The sequence below is a fragment of the Carettochelys insculpta genome, chromosome 31, assembly GCF_033958435.1.
Source record: "Carettochelys insculpta isolate YL-2023 chromosome 31, ASM3395843v1, whole genome shotgun sequence".
Classification (NCBI taxonomy): domain Eukaryota; kingdom Metazoa; phylum Chordata; order Testudines; family Carettochelyidae; genus Carettochelys; species Carettochelys insculpta.
In genome coordinates this window covers 10,071,437-10,088,417 of record NC_134167.1, presented here as the reverse complement: position 1 = coordinate 10,088,417, position 16,981 = coordinate 10,071,437, and the positions used below count along the sequence as shown (strand labels likewise).

Genomic DNA, 16,981 nt, shown 5'->3' with positions numbered 1-16,981 from the left:
GACGGGACAGGAGGCTCGGGGCGGGCGGGGAAGGCGGAGGTGAGGGGACAGGAGGAGGCTCGGGGCGGGCGGGGAAGGCGGAGGTGAGGGGACAGGAGGAGGCTCGGGGCGGGCGGGGAAGGCGGAGGTGAGGGGACGGGAGGAGGCTCGGGGCGGGCGGGGAAGGCTGAGGTGAGGGGACAGGAGGAGGATCGGGGCGCGCGGGGAAGGCGGAGGTGACGGGACAGGAGGCTCGGGGCGGGCGGGGAAGGCGGAGGTGACGGGACAGGAGGCTCGGGGCGCGCGGGGAGGGCTGAGGTGACGGGACAGGAGGCTCGGGGCGGGCGGGGAAGGCGGAGGTGAGGGGACAGGAGGAGGCTCGGGGCGGGCGGGGAAGGCGGAGGTGAGGGGACGGGAGGAGGCTCGGGGCGGGCGGGGAAGGCGGAGGTGAGGGGACGGGAGGAGGCTCGGGGCGGGCGGGGAAGGCTGAGGTGAGGGGACAGGAGGAGGCTCGGGGCGGGCGGGGAAGGCGGAGGTGAGGGGACAGGAGGAGGCTCGGGGCGGGCGGGGAAGGCGGAGGTGACGGGACAGGAGGCTCGGGGCGGGCGGGGAAGGCGGAGGTGACGGGACAGGAGGCTCGGGGCGCGCGGGGAGGGCTGAGGTGACGGGACAGGAGGCTCGGGGCGGGCGGGGAAGGCGGAGGTGAGGGGACAGGAGGAGGCTCGGGGCGGGCGGGGAAGGCGGAGGTGAGGGGACAGGAGGAGGCTCGGGGCGGGCGGGGAAGGCGGAGGTGAGGGGACGGGAGGAGGCTCGGGGCGGGCGGGGAAGGCGGAGGTGACGGGACAGGAGGAGGATCGGGGCGCGCGGGGAAGTCTCAGTGACTTAATCGGGTCCTTGGCCCCTCTGACAACGCCCGTGACTGCCCGTACGGACCCTGGGGCAGGGGCCGCGGCCCGACGGCGGGAAACACCCCGCGGTGCCCGGCGGGCTGCACGCGCCCTTCTCTCGCGCTGGGTTTACGGCTGTGGCCCAGCGACAGGAGCGACCCGCACAACGGGCTCGGGGCGGGAGAACACGGGCGTTCAATGACTCTGGGCTCCTCTCGCAGCCCGGGGCTGCCTCGCCAAAGCCGCGGAGAAGGGCCGGGAGCGGAGGGAGCTCAGCGAGCGCCGGTAATCGGCCTGCGGGAACCGCAGAAACAGTCGGGGCAGCGCTGGGACAACTCGCACCTTGCACCCGCCCACTGCCCGCACGCTCCTGCCTCCCGCAGCAGCGCGGCAGGGCGTTAAGTCCGTACGCAGGGCTGTCTGTCCGTCTGAAAACCCGGGGTCGGCAGCCTCCAGCCGCCCACTTCCTTATGCTGGCTCCCCATGGGACTCCTGTCCGCCGGGCAGAGCTGTGGTGTCGGCTCCAGCTCCTGGCAACGCTGTGCCAGGGAGGGGGGGATCACATTGAGTCAGGGAGATCCATTTGTACTCAGAGCCTCTGACTTACACAGGCCTGAGTGCTCCCTCTCTCCCTTTCAGGCAGCTCCAAGCACAAGAGGTCAAGAAGGAAACATCAGGAACATCAAGCGAAGAGGAGGAAAGAAGAGAAGTCACTGAAGACGGAGGAGAGAAGGAAGGGGACCCCGGCCACAGTTCCATCCCAGTAATCAGGGCTCAGGTCATTTAATACCACCATATGGGGATGTCAAGACCGCTAACACCTGGAGCCGCTTGACCGCCCTGTAAGCAGGGTCCGGGTCTGCTCAGTTTTATCTATTTCACATAATGCTCTGTTAAGAGGGTTAGTCACAGTGCCTACCCTGTCATCAGGGTACGGGTCACCTCCCCCTCACTTTGGAGGGACTTGGAGCTCTTGGGTAACTTAAAGAACATGACCCCCCTGCAGCCAGGGTCCAGGTCTTTGCCCACTTGCTCATTTAGCATTATACCTTGTTGTGGTCTCCACTCAGGACGACAACCCTGTAAATCAGGGTGCAAGTCATATTCTTGTTGCTTCTGGGAGATACTGGGCTCTTTGGAACCGAGAGCAATGGGATTCACCTCCCCTGGAATACAGGCCAGTTCTCTTCCCTCTTGCTATTTTGGCATCATATCCTGATGGCAGTCTCGTGAGCGTGGCCAATGGGAATTGGGGTGTGACTCACATCACTCTGAAGTAAGTAAGAGAGATCCTGAGCTCTGTGATAACTTGCAGAGCATGACCGCCCTGTAACTTGGGGGCTAGGTCTCTGCCCTTTGGCTTCTGGAGTTACGCTCCTTTAGCCTTCTAATCAGAGGGACCACCCTGTAATTAGGGTGCAGGTCCAATCCTTCTCTCTTTTCGTAGATTAGGGTTATTTTAAGGGTCCAAAGGAGCGTGACCACCCTGTACTGAGGGTTCAGGTCCAAAGTTGTCTGACGTAATTATGTTCCTTAATACAGCTAGTCGGAGTGACCGCCTTGTAAGAAGGGTGAGAGTCACGTTGCCCTTGCTTTTGGAAGAGACTGATGTTACTTGAGCAGCGTGACCTCCCTGTAAACAGGGTTCAGGTCTTTGCTCATTTGGAATTGTGTCCTATCCTCAGCCTGCTGAATTTGACTGCCTGCCCTGTAATTAGGGGGCATGTCACGTGCCTTCTCTTAAGGGAGGACCAGATTCCCCTGAATGCCTTGGGCTGAGTGACCACCCTGTAAGTGGGGTTCAGGTCTCCTCCTTTTCTCTTATAAATAAATGCATTTCCCATTAATTGGCTAGCCCGAGGGACCGTCCTGTAAGAAGGGCTTGGGTCCTTTCTCCTTTGGCTCCTTTGGGTTGTTGGGCTAGTCACTTTGACCCCACCCTGTAATCAGGGTGCAGGTCTTGTCCCTTTTCCCTTTGTGTTTTTGAGGGCAAGAAGATTGATCGAGTTAAGCCTTGGTCGAGTGACCTTCTGCCACGAGCTCTCTTTCTGTTCTGGGAAGTCCCCCTTTGTTTTGTACGAACATGTTTGCGAGAGCCTGTGATACGCATGGGTGTGAGAGCTTTTTACTCTATAATTTGTTTATTTTAAGTTTTTTAAGTTAAGCCGCTGCAGCGCTTTTTCTTTATTCTTCTCAGAATCAGAAAAGGAGCTCGAAGCATATTAACATATGATCGTCTTTCTCCTCACCAAAGGGAAGGGTAAGGGCTCGGGTGTCATCTTTCATTGCCTCGGACGTTGTGAGACCCCTTCATATGGGGACTTGGTCCACCCCTTCCACTCTGCTTAAGCTGAGCTCCATTTTAGGAGGCTGATGAGAGTGATTGGCCCTTAAGGGAGGTGATTTAGGTCGCGAGTCTGAGTGTCACAGCTCGTGCCGTATCCTCTGCTATTTGGGCAGCCTGGCCACCCTGTATCCAGGGTTCAGGTCTCTGTCCTTCATTCTTTTGTCACCAACTGCAGCCAGTTGGTTTGAGTCCTGGCCCTGTAATTAGGGGAGAGTTTGTGTCCTTTTGGCTCCTGGGGGACGTTGAGCTCTGTGGAACCCTGAGCAGCGTGCCCGCCCTGTAAGTAGGGTCCGGGTCTTTGTCCACTTGCTCATTTGGCACTATGCTGTGCTCTGCTCGAGCGGCCAGCGTGACAACCCCGTAATTAGGGTGCATGTCACAGGTGTCTGTAGAATGGGATAAAGTGCGCCCTTTGGTGCTTTGAGGAGCTTGACCTTCCTGTAATTCAGGTTGCCGTCTCTGCTCGTTGGCTAATCCCAGTGACCACCCTGTAATCGGGGTGCAGGTTGCAGTTCTCTTTAGAACTCTGGGAGATGAGAAACGTCTCAGAAACTCGGGCCTCTTGGGCTTCCTGTAACTAGGATTTGAGTCTCTGAGGCCCTGGAGGTCCCTTGGGGCTGTGTTGACTACCCAGCCCGAGGCCAGTGAGATCCCTGTAATCAGGGAATCTGGTCTTGACCCTCCAGTCTCTTGGCATTAGGCTAAGAGCAGCTAGCTGGCCTGAATGAACGCCCTGTAAACAGGGCACAGGTCTCAACAGGAAATGTTTATGGTACCTCCATCAAACTGTGTCCGGAGTCCTCCTGACCCTGCACTCTGCGCTTCCAACTTGCCTGGGATTCTGCGGCCTAGTCTCCAGCTTTCTGCCCTGCTTCCTGTGCTCCTGGAGATCCGACCTTCTGCTGCTGTTGCTGGTAAGCCCAGAAAGGGAAGGTACTGAGACAGTTTTGGACAAAGTCAACCCAGGCAGCATACTTTGTGACACTGATGTTGCACTGCTTGTTGGTTCACGCGCTACTACCCTTAATCATCTAATTCCTCTTGATTTTATATGGTGACTGCCTGGTAAAATAGTTGTCAAGGGGAGACTGTGGCTCCGAGGTCAGATGGGTTCGGTACTTTTCTCACCCACCCAGTGTGGTTTGGGAAGAGGGGCAATTCCCTGTGCCAGGGTTGGAGGAACGCATGGTCTCGGGGACGAATATCCAGGTTGTTTGCAGACGCTAACAACCACATTGTTTCAGTAATTGACAGTCAGTTTGAATCGGGGAGGTGCATTTGTCGTCAGGGCGTCTGACTTACACAAGCCTGAGTGCTCCCTCTCTCCCTTTCAGGCAGCTCCAAGCACAAGAGGTCCAGAAGGAAGCATCAGGAACATCAAGCGAAGAGGAGGAAAGAAGAGAAGTCACTGAAGACGGAGGAGAGAAGGAAGGGGACTCCGGGCACAGTTCCATCCCAGTAATCAGGGCTCAGGTCATTTAATACCACCATATGGGGATGTCAAGACCGCTAACACCTGGAGCCGCTTGACCGCCCTGTAAGCAGGGTCCGGGTCTGCTCAGTTTTATCCATTTCACATAATGCTCTGTTAAGAGGGTTAGTCACAGTGCCTACCCTGTCATCAGGGCACGGGTCACCTCCCCCTCACTTTGGAGGGACTTGGAGCTCTTGGGTAACTTAAAGAACATGACCGCCTTGTAGCCAGGGTCCAGGTCTTTGCCCACTTGCTCATTTAGCATTATACCTTGTTGTGGTCTCCACTCAGGACGACAACCCTGTAAATCAGGGTGCAAGTCATATTCTTGTTGCTTCTGGGAGATACTGGGCTCTTTGGAACCGAGAGCAATGGGATTCACCTCCCCTGGAATACAGGCCAGTTCTCTTCCCTCTTGCTATTTTGGCATCATATCCTGATGGCAGTCTCGTGAGCGTGGCCAATGGGAATTGGGGTGTGACTCACATCACTCTGAAGTAAGTAAGAGAGATCCTGAGCTCTGTGATAACTTGCGGAGCATGACCGCCCTGTAACTTGGGGGCTAGGTCTCTGCCCTTTGGCTTCTGGAGTTACGCTCCTTTAGCCTTCTAATCAGAGGGACCACCCTGTAATTAGGGTGCAGGTCCAATCCTTCTCTCTTTTCGTAGATTAGGGTTATTTTAAGGGTCCAAAGGAGCGTGACCACCCTGTACTGAGGGTTCAGGTCCAAAGTTGTCTGACGTAATTATGTTCCTTAATACAGCTAGTCGGAGTGACCGCCTTGTAAGAAGGGTGAGAGTCACGTTGCCCTTGCTTTTGAAAGAGACTGATGTTACTTGAGCAGCGTGACCTCCCTGTAAACAGGGTTCAGGTCTTTGCTCATTTGGAATTGTGTCCTATCCTCAGCCTGCTGAATTTGACTGCCTGCCCTGTAATTAGGGGGCATGTCACGTGCCTTCTCTTAAGGGAGGACCAGATTCCCCTGAATGCCTTGGGCTGAGTGACCACCCTGTAAGTAGGGTTCAGGTCTCCTCCTTTTCTCTTATAAATAAATGCATTTCCCATTAATCGGCTAGCCCGAGGGACCGTCCTGTAAGAAGGGCTTGGGTCCTTTCTCCTTTGGCTCCTTTGGGTTGTTGGGCTAGTCACTTTGACCCCACCCTGTAATCAGGGTGCAGGTCTTGTCCCTTTTCCCTTTGTGTTTTTGAGGGCAAGAAGATTGATCGAGTTAAGCCTTGGTCGAGTGACCTTCTGCCACGAGCTCTCTTTCTGTTCTGGGAAGTCCCCCTTTGTTTTGTACGAACATGTTTGCGAGAGCCTGTGATACGCATGGGTGTGAGAGCTTTTTACTCTATAATTTGTTTATTTTAAGTTTTTTAAGTTAAGCCGCTGCAGCGCTTTTTCTTTATTCTTCTCAGAATCAGAAAAGGAGCTCGAAGCATATTAACGTATGATCGTCTTTCTCCTCACCAAAGGGAAGGGTAAGGGCTCGGGTGTCATCTTTCATTGCCTCGGACGTTGTGAGACCCCTTCATATGGGGACTTGGTCCACCCCTTCCACTCTGCTTAAGCTGAGCTCCATTTTAGGAGGCTGATGAGAGTGATTGGCCCTTAAGGGAGGTGATTTAGGTCGCGAGTCTGAGTGTCACAGCTCGTGCCGTATCCTCTGCTATTTGGGCAGCCTGGCCACCCTGTATCCAGGGTTCAGGTCTCTGTCCTTCATTCTTTTGTCACCAACTGCAGCCAGTTGGTTTGAGTCCTGGCCCTGTAATTAGGGGAGAGTTTGTGTCCTTTTGGCTCCTGGGGGACGTTGAGCTCTGTGGAACCCTGAGCAGCGTGCCCGCCCTGTAAGTAGGGTCCGGGTCTTTGTCCACTTGCTCATTTGGCACTATGCTGTGCTCTGCTCGAGCGGCCAGCGTGACAACCCCGTAATTAGGGTGCATGTCACAGGTGTCTGTAGAATGGGATAAAGTGCGCCCTTTGGTGCTTTGAGGAGCTTGACCTTCCTGTAATTCAGGTTGCCGTCTCTGCTCGTTGGCTAATCCCAGTGACCACCCTGTAATCGGGGTGCAGGTTGCAGTTCTCTTTAGAACTCTGGGAGATGAGAAACGTCTCAGAAACTCGGGCCTCTTGGGCTTCCTGTAACTAGGATTTGAGTCTCTGAGGCCCTGGAGGTCCCTTGGGGCTGTGTTGACTACCCAGCCCGAGGCCAGTGAGATCCCTGTAATCAGGGAATCTGGTCTTGACCCTCCAGTCTCTTGGCATTAGGCTAAGAGCAGCTAGCTGGCCTGAATGAACGCCCTGTAAACAGGGCACAGGTCTCAACAGGAAATGTTTATGGTACCTCCATCAAACTGTGTCCGGAGTCCTCCTGACCCTGCACTCTGCGCTTCCAACTTGCCTGGGATTCTGCGGCCTAGTCTCCAGCTTTCTGCCCTGCTTCCTGTGCTCCTGGAGATCCGACCTTCTGCTGCTGTTGCTGGTAAGCCCAGAAAGGGAAGGTACTGAGACAGTTTTGGACAAAGTCAACCCAGGCAGCATACTTTGTGACACTGATGTTGCACTGCTTGTTGGTTCACGCGCTACTACCCTTAATCATCTAATTCCTCTTGATTTTATATGGTGACTGCCTGGTAAAATAGTTGTCAAGGGGAGACTGTGGCTCCGAGGTCAGATGGGTTCGGTACTTTTCTCACCCACCCAGTGTGGTTTGGGAAGAGGGGCAATTCCCTGTGCCAGGGTTGGAGGAACGCATGGTCTCGGGGACGAATATCCAGGTTGTTTGCAGACGCTAACAACCACATTGTTTCAGTAATTGACAGTCAGTTTGAATCGGGGAGGTGCATTTGTCGTCAGGGCGTCTGACTTACACAAGCCTGAGTGCTCCCTCTCTCCCTTTCAGGCAGCTCCAAGCACAAGAGGTCCAGAAGGAAGCATCAGGAACATCAAGCGAAGAGGAGGAAAGAAGAGAAGTCACTGAAGACGGAGGAGAGAAGGAAGGGGACTCCGGGCACAGTTCCATCCCAGTAATCAGGGCTCAGGTCATTTAATACCACCATATGGGGATGTCAAGACCGCTAACACCTGGAGCCGCTTGACCGCCCTGTAAGCAGGGTCCGGGTCTGCTCAGTTTTATCCATTTCACATAATGCTCTGTTAAGAGGGTTAGTCACAGTGCCTACCCTGTCATCAGGGCACGGGTCACCTCCCCCTCACTTTGGAGGGACTTGGAGCTCTTGGGTAACTTAAAGAACATGACCGCCTTGTAGCCAGGGTCCAGGTCTTTGCCCACTTGCTCATTTAGCATTATACCTTGTTGTGGTCTCCACTCAGGACGACAACCCTGTAAATCAGGGTGCAAGTCATATTCTTGTTGCTTCTGGGAGATACTGGGCTCTTTGGAACCGAGAGCAATGGGATTCACCTCCCCTGGAATACAGGCCAGTTCTCTTCCCTCTTGCTATTTTGGCATCATATCCTGATGGCAGTCTCGTGAGCGTGGCCAATGGGAATTGGGGTGTGACTCACATCACTCTGAAGTAAGTAAGAGAGATCCTGAGCTCTGTGATAACTTGCGGAGCATGACCGCCCTGTAACTTGGGGGCTAGGTCTCTGCCCTTTGGCTTCTGGAGTTACGCTCCTTTAGCCTTCTAATCAGAGGGACCACCCTGTAATTAGGGTGCAGGTCCAATCCTTCTCTCTTTTCGTAGATTAGGGTTATTTTAAGGGTCCAAAGGAGCGTGACCACCCTGTACTGAGGGTTCAGGTCCAAAGTTGTCTGACGTAATTATGTTCCTTAATACAGCTAGTCGGAGTGACCGCCTTGTAAGAAGGGTGAGAGTCACGTTGCCCTTGCTTTTGAAAGAGACTGATGTTACTTGAGCAGCGTGACCTCCCTGTAAACAGGGTTCAGGTCTTTGCTCATTTGGAATTGTGTCCTATCCTCAGCCTGCTGAATTTGACTGCCTGCCCTGTAATTAGGGGGCATGTCACGTGCCTTCTCTTAAGGGAGGACCAGATTCCCCTGAATGCCTTGGGCTGAGTGACCACCCTGTAAGTAGGGTTCAGGTCTCCTCCTTTTCTCTTATAAATAAATGCATTTCCCATTAATCGGCTAGCCCGAGGGACCGTCCTGTAAGAAGGGCTTGGGTCCTTTCTCCTTTGGCTCCTTTGGGTTGTTGGGCTAGTCACTTTGACCCCACCCTGTAATCAGGGTGCAGGTCTTGTCCCTTTTCCCTTTGTGTTTTTGAGGGCAAGAAGATTGATCGAGTTAAGCCTTGGTCGAGTGACCTTCTGCCACGAGCTCTCTTTCTGTTCTGGGAAGTCCCCCTTTGTTTTGTACGAACATGTTTGCGAGAGCCTGTGATACGCATGGGTGTGAGAGCTTTTTACTCTATAATTTGTTTATTTTAAGTTTTTTAAGTTAAGCCGCTGCAGCGCTTTTTCTTTATTCTTCTCAGAATCAGAAAAGGAGCTCGAAGCATATTAACGTATGATCGTCTTTCTCCTCACCAAAGGGAAGGGTAAGGGCTCGGGTGTCATCTTTCATTGCCTCGGACGTTGTGAGACCCCTTCATATGGGGACTTGGTCCACCCCTTCCACTCTGCTTAAGCTGAGCTCCATTTTAGGAGGCTGATGAGAGTGATTGGCCCTTAAGGGAGGTGATTTAGGTCGCGAGTCTGAGTGTCACAGCTCGTGCCGTATCCTCTGCTATTTGGGCAGCCTGGCCACCCTGTATCCAGGGTTCAGGTCTCTGTCCTTCATTCTTTTGTCACCAACTGCAGCCAGTTGGTTTGAGTCCTGGCCCTGTAATTAGGGGAGAGTTTGTGTCCTTTTGGCTCCTGGGGGACGTTGAGCTCTGTGGAACCCTGAGCAGCGTGCCCGCCCTGTAAGTAGGGTCCGGGTCTTTGTCCACTTGCTCATTTGGCACTATGCTGTGCTCTGCTCGAGCGGCCAGCGTGACAACCCCGTAATTAGGGTGCATGTCACAGGTGTCTGTAGAATGGGATAAAGTGCGCCCTTTGGTGCTTTGAGGAGCTTGACCTTCCTGTAATTCAGGTTGCCGTCTCTGCTCGTTGGCTAATCCCAGTGACCACCCTGTAATCGGGGTGCAGGTTGCAGTTCTCTTTAGAACTCTGGGAGATGAGAAACGTCTCAGAAACTCGGGCCTCTTGGGCTTCCTGTAACTAGGATTTGAGTCTCTGAGGCCCTGGAGGTCCCTTGGGGCTGTGTTGACTACCCAGCCCGAGGCCAGTGAGATCCCTGTAATCAGGGAATCTGGTCTTGACCCTCCAGTCTCTTGGCATTAGGCTAAGAGCAGCTAGCTGGCCTGAATGAACGCCCTGTAAACAGGGCACAGGTCTCAACAGGAAATGTTTATGGTACCTCCATCAAACTGTGTCCGGAGTCCTCCTGACCCTGCACTCTGCGCTTCCAACTTGCCTGGGATTCTGCGGCCTAGTCTCCAGCTTTCTGCCCTGCTTCCTGTGCTCCTGGAGATCCGACCTTCTGCTGCTGTTGCTGGTAAGCCCAGAAAGGGAAGGTACTGAGACAGTTTTGGACAAAGTCAACCCAGGCAGCATACTTTGTGACACTGATTTTGCACTGCTTGTTGGTTCACGCGCTACTACCCTTAATCATCTAATTCCTCTTGATTTTATATGGTGACTGCCTGGTAAAATAGTTGTCAAGGGGAGACTGTGGCTCCGAGGTCAGATGGGTTCGGTACTTTTCTCACCCACCCAGTGTGGTTTGGGAAGAGGGGCAATTCCCTGTGCCAGGGTTGGAGGAACGCATGGTCTCGGGGACGAATATCCAGGTTGTTTGCAGACGCTAACAACCACATTGTTTCAGTAATTGACAGTCAGTTTGAATCGGGGAGGTGCATTTGTCGTCAGGGCGTCTGACTTACACAAGCCTGAGTGCTCCCTCTCTCCCTTTCAGGCAGCTCCAAGCACAAGAGGTCCAGAAGGAAGCATCAGGAACATCAAGCGAAGAGGAGGAAAGAAGAGAAGTCACTGAAGACGGAGGAGAGAAGGAAGGGGACTCCGGGCACAGTTCCATCCCAGTAATCAGGGCTCAGGTCATTTAATACCACCATATGGGGATGTCAAGACCGCTAACACCTGGAGCCGCTTGACCGCCCTGTAAGCAGGGTCCGGGTCTGCTCAGTTTTATCCATTTCACATAATGCTCTGTTAAGAGGGTTAGTCACAGTGCCTACCCTGTCATCAGGGCACGGGTCACCTCCCCCTCACTTTGGAGGGACTTGGAGCTCTTGGGTAACTTAAAGAACATGACCGCCTTGTAGCCAGGGTCCAGGTCTTTGCCCACTTGCTCATTTAGCATTATACCTTGTTGTGGTCTCCACTCAGGACGACAACCCTGTAAATCAGGGTGCAAGTCATATTCTTGTTGCTTCTGGGAGATACTGGGCTCTTTGGAACCGAGAGCAATGGGATTCACCTCCCCTGGAATACAGGCCAGTTCTCTTCCCTCTTGCTATTTTGGCATCATATCCTGATGGCAGTCTCGTGAGCGTGGCCAATGGGAATTGGGGTGTGACTCACATCACTCTGAAGTAAGTAAGAGAGATCCTGAGCTCTGTGATAACTTGCGGAGCATGACCGCCCTGTAACTTGGGGGCTAGGTCTCTGCCCTTTGGCTTCTGGAGTTACGCTCCTTTAGCCTTCTAATCAGAGGGACCACCCTGTAATTAGGGTGCAGGTCCAATCCTTCTCTCTTTTCGTAGATTAGGGTTATTTTAAGGGTCCAAAGGAGCGTGACCACCCTGTACTGAGGGTTCAGGTCCAAAGTTGTCTGACGTAATTATGTTCCTTAATACAGCTAGTCGGAGTGACCGCCTTGTAAGAAGGGTGAGAGTCACGTTGCCCTTGCTTTTGAAAGAGACTGATGTTACTTGAGCAGCGTGACCTCCCTGTAAACAGGGTTCAGGTCTTTGCTCATTTGGAATTGTGTCCTATCCTCAGCCTGCTGAATTTGACTGCCTGCCCTGTAATTAGGGGGCATGTCACGTGCCTTCTCTTAAGGGAGGACCAGATTCCCCTGAATGCCTTGGGCTGAGTGACCACCCTGTAAGTAGGGTTCAGGTCTCCTCCTTTTCTCTTATAAATAAATGCATTTCCCATTAATCGGCTAGCCCGAGGGACCGTCCTGTAAGAAGGGCTTGGGTCCTTTCTCCTTTGGCTCCTTTGGGTTGTTGGGCTAGTCACTTTGACCCCACCCTGTAATCAGGGTGCAGGTCTTGTCCCTTTTCCCTTTGTGTTTTTGAGGGCAAGAAGATTGATCGAGTTAAGCCTTGGTCGAGTGACCTTCTGCCACGAGCTCTCTTTCTGTTCTGGGAAGTCCCCCTTTGTTTTGTACGAACATGTTTGCGAGAGCCTGTGATACGCATGGGTGTGAGAGCTTTTTACTCTATAATTTGTTTATTTTAAGTTTTTTAAGTTAAGCCGCTGCAGCGCTTTTTCTTTATTCTTCTCAGAATCAGAAAAGGAGCTCGAAGCATATTAACGTATGATCGTCTTTCTCCTCACCAAAGGGAAGGGTAAGGGCTCGGGTGTCATCTTTCATTGCCTCGGACGTTGTGAGACCCCTTCATATGGGGACTTGGTCCACCCCTTCCACTCTGCTTAAGCTGAGCTCCATTTTAGGAGGCTGATGAGAGTGATTGGCCCTTAAGGGAGGTGATTTAGGTCGCGAGTCTGAGTGTCACAGCTCGTGCCGTATCCTCTGCTATTTGGGCAGCCTGGCCACCCTGTATCCAGGGTTCAGGTCTCTGTCCTTCATTCTTTTGTCACCAACTGCAGCCAGTTGGTTTGAGTCCTGGCCCTGTAATTAGGGGAGAGTTTGTGTCCTTTTGGCTCCTGGGGGACGTTGAGCTCTGTGGAACCCTGAGCAGCGTGCCCGCCCTGTAAGTAGGGTCCGGGTCTTTGTCCACTTGCTCATTTGGCACTATGCTGTGCTCTGCTCGAGCGGCCAGCGTGACAACCCTGTAATTAGGGTGCATGTCACAGGTGTCTGTAGAATGGGATAAAGTGCGCCCTTTGGTGCTTTGAGGAGCTTGACCTTCCTGTAATTCAGGTTGCCGTCTCTGCTCGTTGGCTAATCCCAGTGACCACCCTGTAATCGGGGTGCAGGTTGCAGTTCTCTTTAGAACTCTGGGAGATGAGAAACGTCTCAGAAACTCGGGCCTCTTGGGCTTCCTGTAACTAGGATTTGAGTCTCTGAGGCCCTGGAGGTCCCTTGGGGCTGTGTTGACTACCCAGCCCGAGGCCAGTGAGATCCCTGTAATCAGGGAATCTGGTCTTGACCCTCCAGTCTCTTGGCATTAGGCTAAGAGCAGCTAGCTGGCCTGAATGAACGCCCTGTAAACAGGGCACAGGTCTCAACAGGAAATGTTTATGGTACCTCCATCAAACTGTGTCCGGAGTCCTCCTGACCCTGCACTCTGCGCTTCCAACTTGCCTGGGATTCTGCGGCCTAGTCTCCAGCTTTCTGCCCTGCTTCCTGTGCTCCTGGAGATCCGACCTTCTGCTGCTGTTGCTGGTAAGTCCAGAAAGGGAAGGTACTGAGACAATTTTGTTGTAAGTTTGTCTGAACGATGCGCTGTAAATAAGATCCAGGGCTAATCATCTTCTCTTTATCATTTTCCCTATCAAATTGTTTCATGGATCCTTGCTCTCCATTCTGTGCTTCCATCTTACCTGTATTTGTGAAGTCAAGTTTCTTGAATTTTTTGCCCTGCTTACTGTGCTCTCTGCCATCTATCATTCTGTTGTTACCAGTAACATCAGAAAGAGAGTTTTCAATGGAACTTTTGTAACAAATCTGTTTGTACATTTTCATTTTTCTACTAATTTTGGTGTCTTTGTCTCTAAATAACATGCTGCTCTTCATCAAATTCCTGCTGCTTGATGAAGACTTTTAAATTCTTTGGTGCAGTGGTTTATACAAGTGTAACATGTAGTTTGTAGAACTGGCTCTGAGATTATATTCACTTGATAACCATTCCTGTACCTTTTTGCTGTCTCTGCATTGTGCTAATTTAGTGAGTGATTCAGATTTACTCATCTTAAAATATATTGATATTCTCTCTTAATTTTTCTCCTTTTATCTTTGAGGCAGTGCTCTTTGCAAGTGTACATTTCCATCTGTTATTTTGTTTCCTGTGTATTTCACTGGTACATTCCAGAGCTCAAAATTTATACCATTAATTTGGAAATTAGATTTCTATTTGAATAACCAGACTGCGCTTTATCCTTTGTCTACTTCTATTTTAAATTTATTTTGCCCTGTCTTTAAATATGCAACATGTTTCTGTTATTTTAATCTGGAATTTCAAATTGCATTGTCAGTCTGTTTTAACTGTCTTGCACATTCTTTACATCCTCTTAAGTCAAACTATAAAGTCGCACAATGCATATTCATTCAGCTTATGGAATTCTTTTATAAATTTCTTGAGCAATATAAAATCTTTCTTGCATAGGATGTCTTTAAAATAGTATTTTTTGTTTCTTCCTCAGGTTTGTTTATACCATGTCCAGAACCTTGGTATATAAATGCAGAGGAAGGATAAACGGAACAAATTGACTCGCATCTCTCCTCTTAATGTTAATAGCCACTGTATTACAACTGAAACTCAATTAATTGTGGCACCACAGCACTGCTTGAAGACTTGGAAAACAGTTTTCTGCTATGAGCTTTCTTTTCAATAACTATCTGCCAACTTATAACTGTTATGTTATCTTATTTTATAATCATTTATGTCCTCTCAAACTGTTTTTTTACTAATAATTCCATAACTCATGCTGTCAGAGTAAGAAAGCCCATTTTTATGTCAAAACAGTATCACAGCTATGCTGCCATATGGAATCACCAATTAGAAATTGTCAGTAGAACTGGTTATTTGCATGTAAATGTTGATTTCATGTAGCTATGTAACCAGCTATTGAAAATGTGTGTTAACAAAGTGACCACCAGATTTTATGTAAAAAAGTTACAGACATCTTACAAAATGTGTTCCTTTGACTTAAATGTGTAACATCTGTATAATTGAGTGACAAATACTTTATGTACTTTTTGTTTTTACTGACAGCTTCATCTCCAGGTACCAAGGAATAATTGTAGACCTGTAATTCAGAGACCTCAAACAAGCACACACTCTTATATTATTATATAATATAATATATTATAACTTCCTGCTGCAAGTGCAAAGATGTACTTTAAGGGAAGGTATACATTTGAATTCTTCATTCACCTCCAAATACTCCTCCCAAACAACATTAAAAAAAAAGTTGAAGATTGAACAGATTAACATTTACTCCAGGTAGTACTTACCTTCGTATTTCAAAATTCTGGCTCTCTCTCACATTGCTAAAAAGAAACAACCTAAAAAGCTAACCTGAAAACTGGCAGTTACTTCTGCTTTGAAACACCTACTCTACTTAAACAATCACACTACTTAAATTGTGCCACACATTCAATTTTAACTTTGCACCTATTGTGTCAGAACAGTTAGAGGAATTTTGGTATTTGTGTATGTTGAGGTAGAGGTAATAGTGGTATTTTAATAGGTTTTTATGCTTTCTGAATAAAGTAGATGCTTAAGGGTGATGATGTGGATGTTTTTTTAGGCATTTTACTGTTCAGTTAGTGTTTGTGTAGAGGTATAGTATTTTGTGATGATGACTCTTTTCAGGTATTGATTTAGTGTGGCCTGTTGACAAACAGATGTTTTTGTGTATGTTCTTTGTTCATTGTACTTCGAGGGCAAAGTTGAGGTTGGTTGTTTGGTGCAATTCTACTGATGTGAAAGTTAATTTACAGTAGGTGTTTGAAAGCACTGAGGTTTAAATTTTAAACCCAGCAGGGTTCCAGGACCCACCTCAGTTCTGACATTGATTCCTAATGCCAAAATCTGGAATAAAGATGACATTGCAGAATAAAGGTATCTCCAGAGATGTTTAAAAATTACCATTTCTGCAGCTTTAGCTGATCCCTGCAACCATTCTGAGCTTTTCAAAGTGTTATAATTGTTAAAAAATTCTACTGCCACAGGTTGTGTTGAAGAATGACCTGTGTTAAGAGATTTATGCTGATAGTTAATTCTGTTTTATACTACAATGATTTTGCTGATATCATCACTTTTTGATGTGTGAAATGAATTACTTACGTTTTATTATACCTGCTTGATAAAAGTTGGAATAATTCATGTTAAATTCATAGATTTAACTTTTGTCATGTCACCTTTCTTCACTTTCTGTAACATATTTATTAATATTTCTGTAATTAAATGTATAAATTCAGGGAAAGTCTCAGTTCTGTCTTTGGCTAAATAAAAAGAAATTTGGTAAACCTATGAAAATTGTTGGTCTCATTATTTTTAAATTATCATCGTTTTACTTTTTTGTGTGATTGTGGGAAGTAACTACCCTGCAAGGTTGCAAGTATTCTCTTATATCACATGTTGTTTGACAGACTGCAGAGCAGTATGATCTTGAAATGTGGATGAAGATCTCATTACTACTTAGGTGCCCTCCTTGAGCTTCTACTAAGGCACAGGAGAATGGGACTTCAGTAGGCTCCTTCACTGCCCACAAATTTTCTAGTTAGCTTGAGTTCTGCAGGACCCCGAGCTCACTATATGATGGGGTTACACTAAATTTGTCCTAAAACTGGCAGGGTCCTTCGATCTGGGCGACATTCCAGTTCAGAATTTTTTTTTAAAGAGGATTAATAAATCATTTGTATATTTAGTTCCATCTCACGTTTTTTTCAGAAAGTAACTTTAAGGTGTACTACATTTTCAATATACTGCTACATATGAGGTAGTGTGGTCTTATGATTTAGAGTGCAGGTTTGCTTTCTATTCCTGGCTCTTCAGCTGGTCTACTGGCTGTCCTTGGGCAAATCACTTCACCTACCCATGCCAGTTTCCCCATCTATTTCAAATGCGGGGCGGGGGGGGGGGGATTATACTTTCCTCTGTTGTGAAAAGTTTTAAGATCTAATGAAGAAAAGCACTAAACAGAATTTTTACTAAAAATGAGATTCCATATGGTTGGGAGGGAACTCAAGATAATCTTTAGCAAGGGTGAATGAAGATATAATTCACTAAGTATTAATTATGCTAATCCTGTGAAGAAAACTATCCTGATAAATAATGAATTGAAACAGTCTCTCACTCTTGGTATTTGTTAATTCATTCCTCGTTACCAGGTACTTTTAGTATGATTGAAATAAGTATGGGGGTGTGCTTTTGATTTATAACCCTT

The 16,981-nt window shown here is 49.3% G+C and overlaps 1 long non-coding RNA gene across 4 annotated transcripts; it reads left to right on the top strand.

The window, feature by feature from the left end:
• The first annotated feature begins 1,082 nt into the window (after positions 1–1,082).
• Positions 1,083–16,071, top strand: LOC142004155 (uncharacterized). Of its 4 annotated transcripts, none has more exons than XR_012642932.1 (7): positions 1,083–1,151; positions 1,506–4,127; positions 4,548–4,686; positions 6,106–7,169; positions 7,590–10,211; positions 10,632–13,253; positions 14,231–16,071. It is a non-coding gene; the product is annotated as an uncharacterized LOC142004155 (long non-coding RNA). The 4 variants fall into 4 exon arrangements; XR_012642934.1 differs by having other exon boundaries at positions 4,548–7,169; positions 7,590–7,728; positions 9,148–10,211; XR_012642933.1 differs by having other exon boundaries at positions 4,548–7,169; positions 10,632–10,770; positions 12,190–13,253.
• The last annotated feature ends 910 nt before the right edge of the window (positions 16,072–16,981 follow it).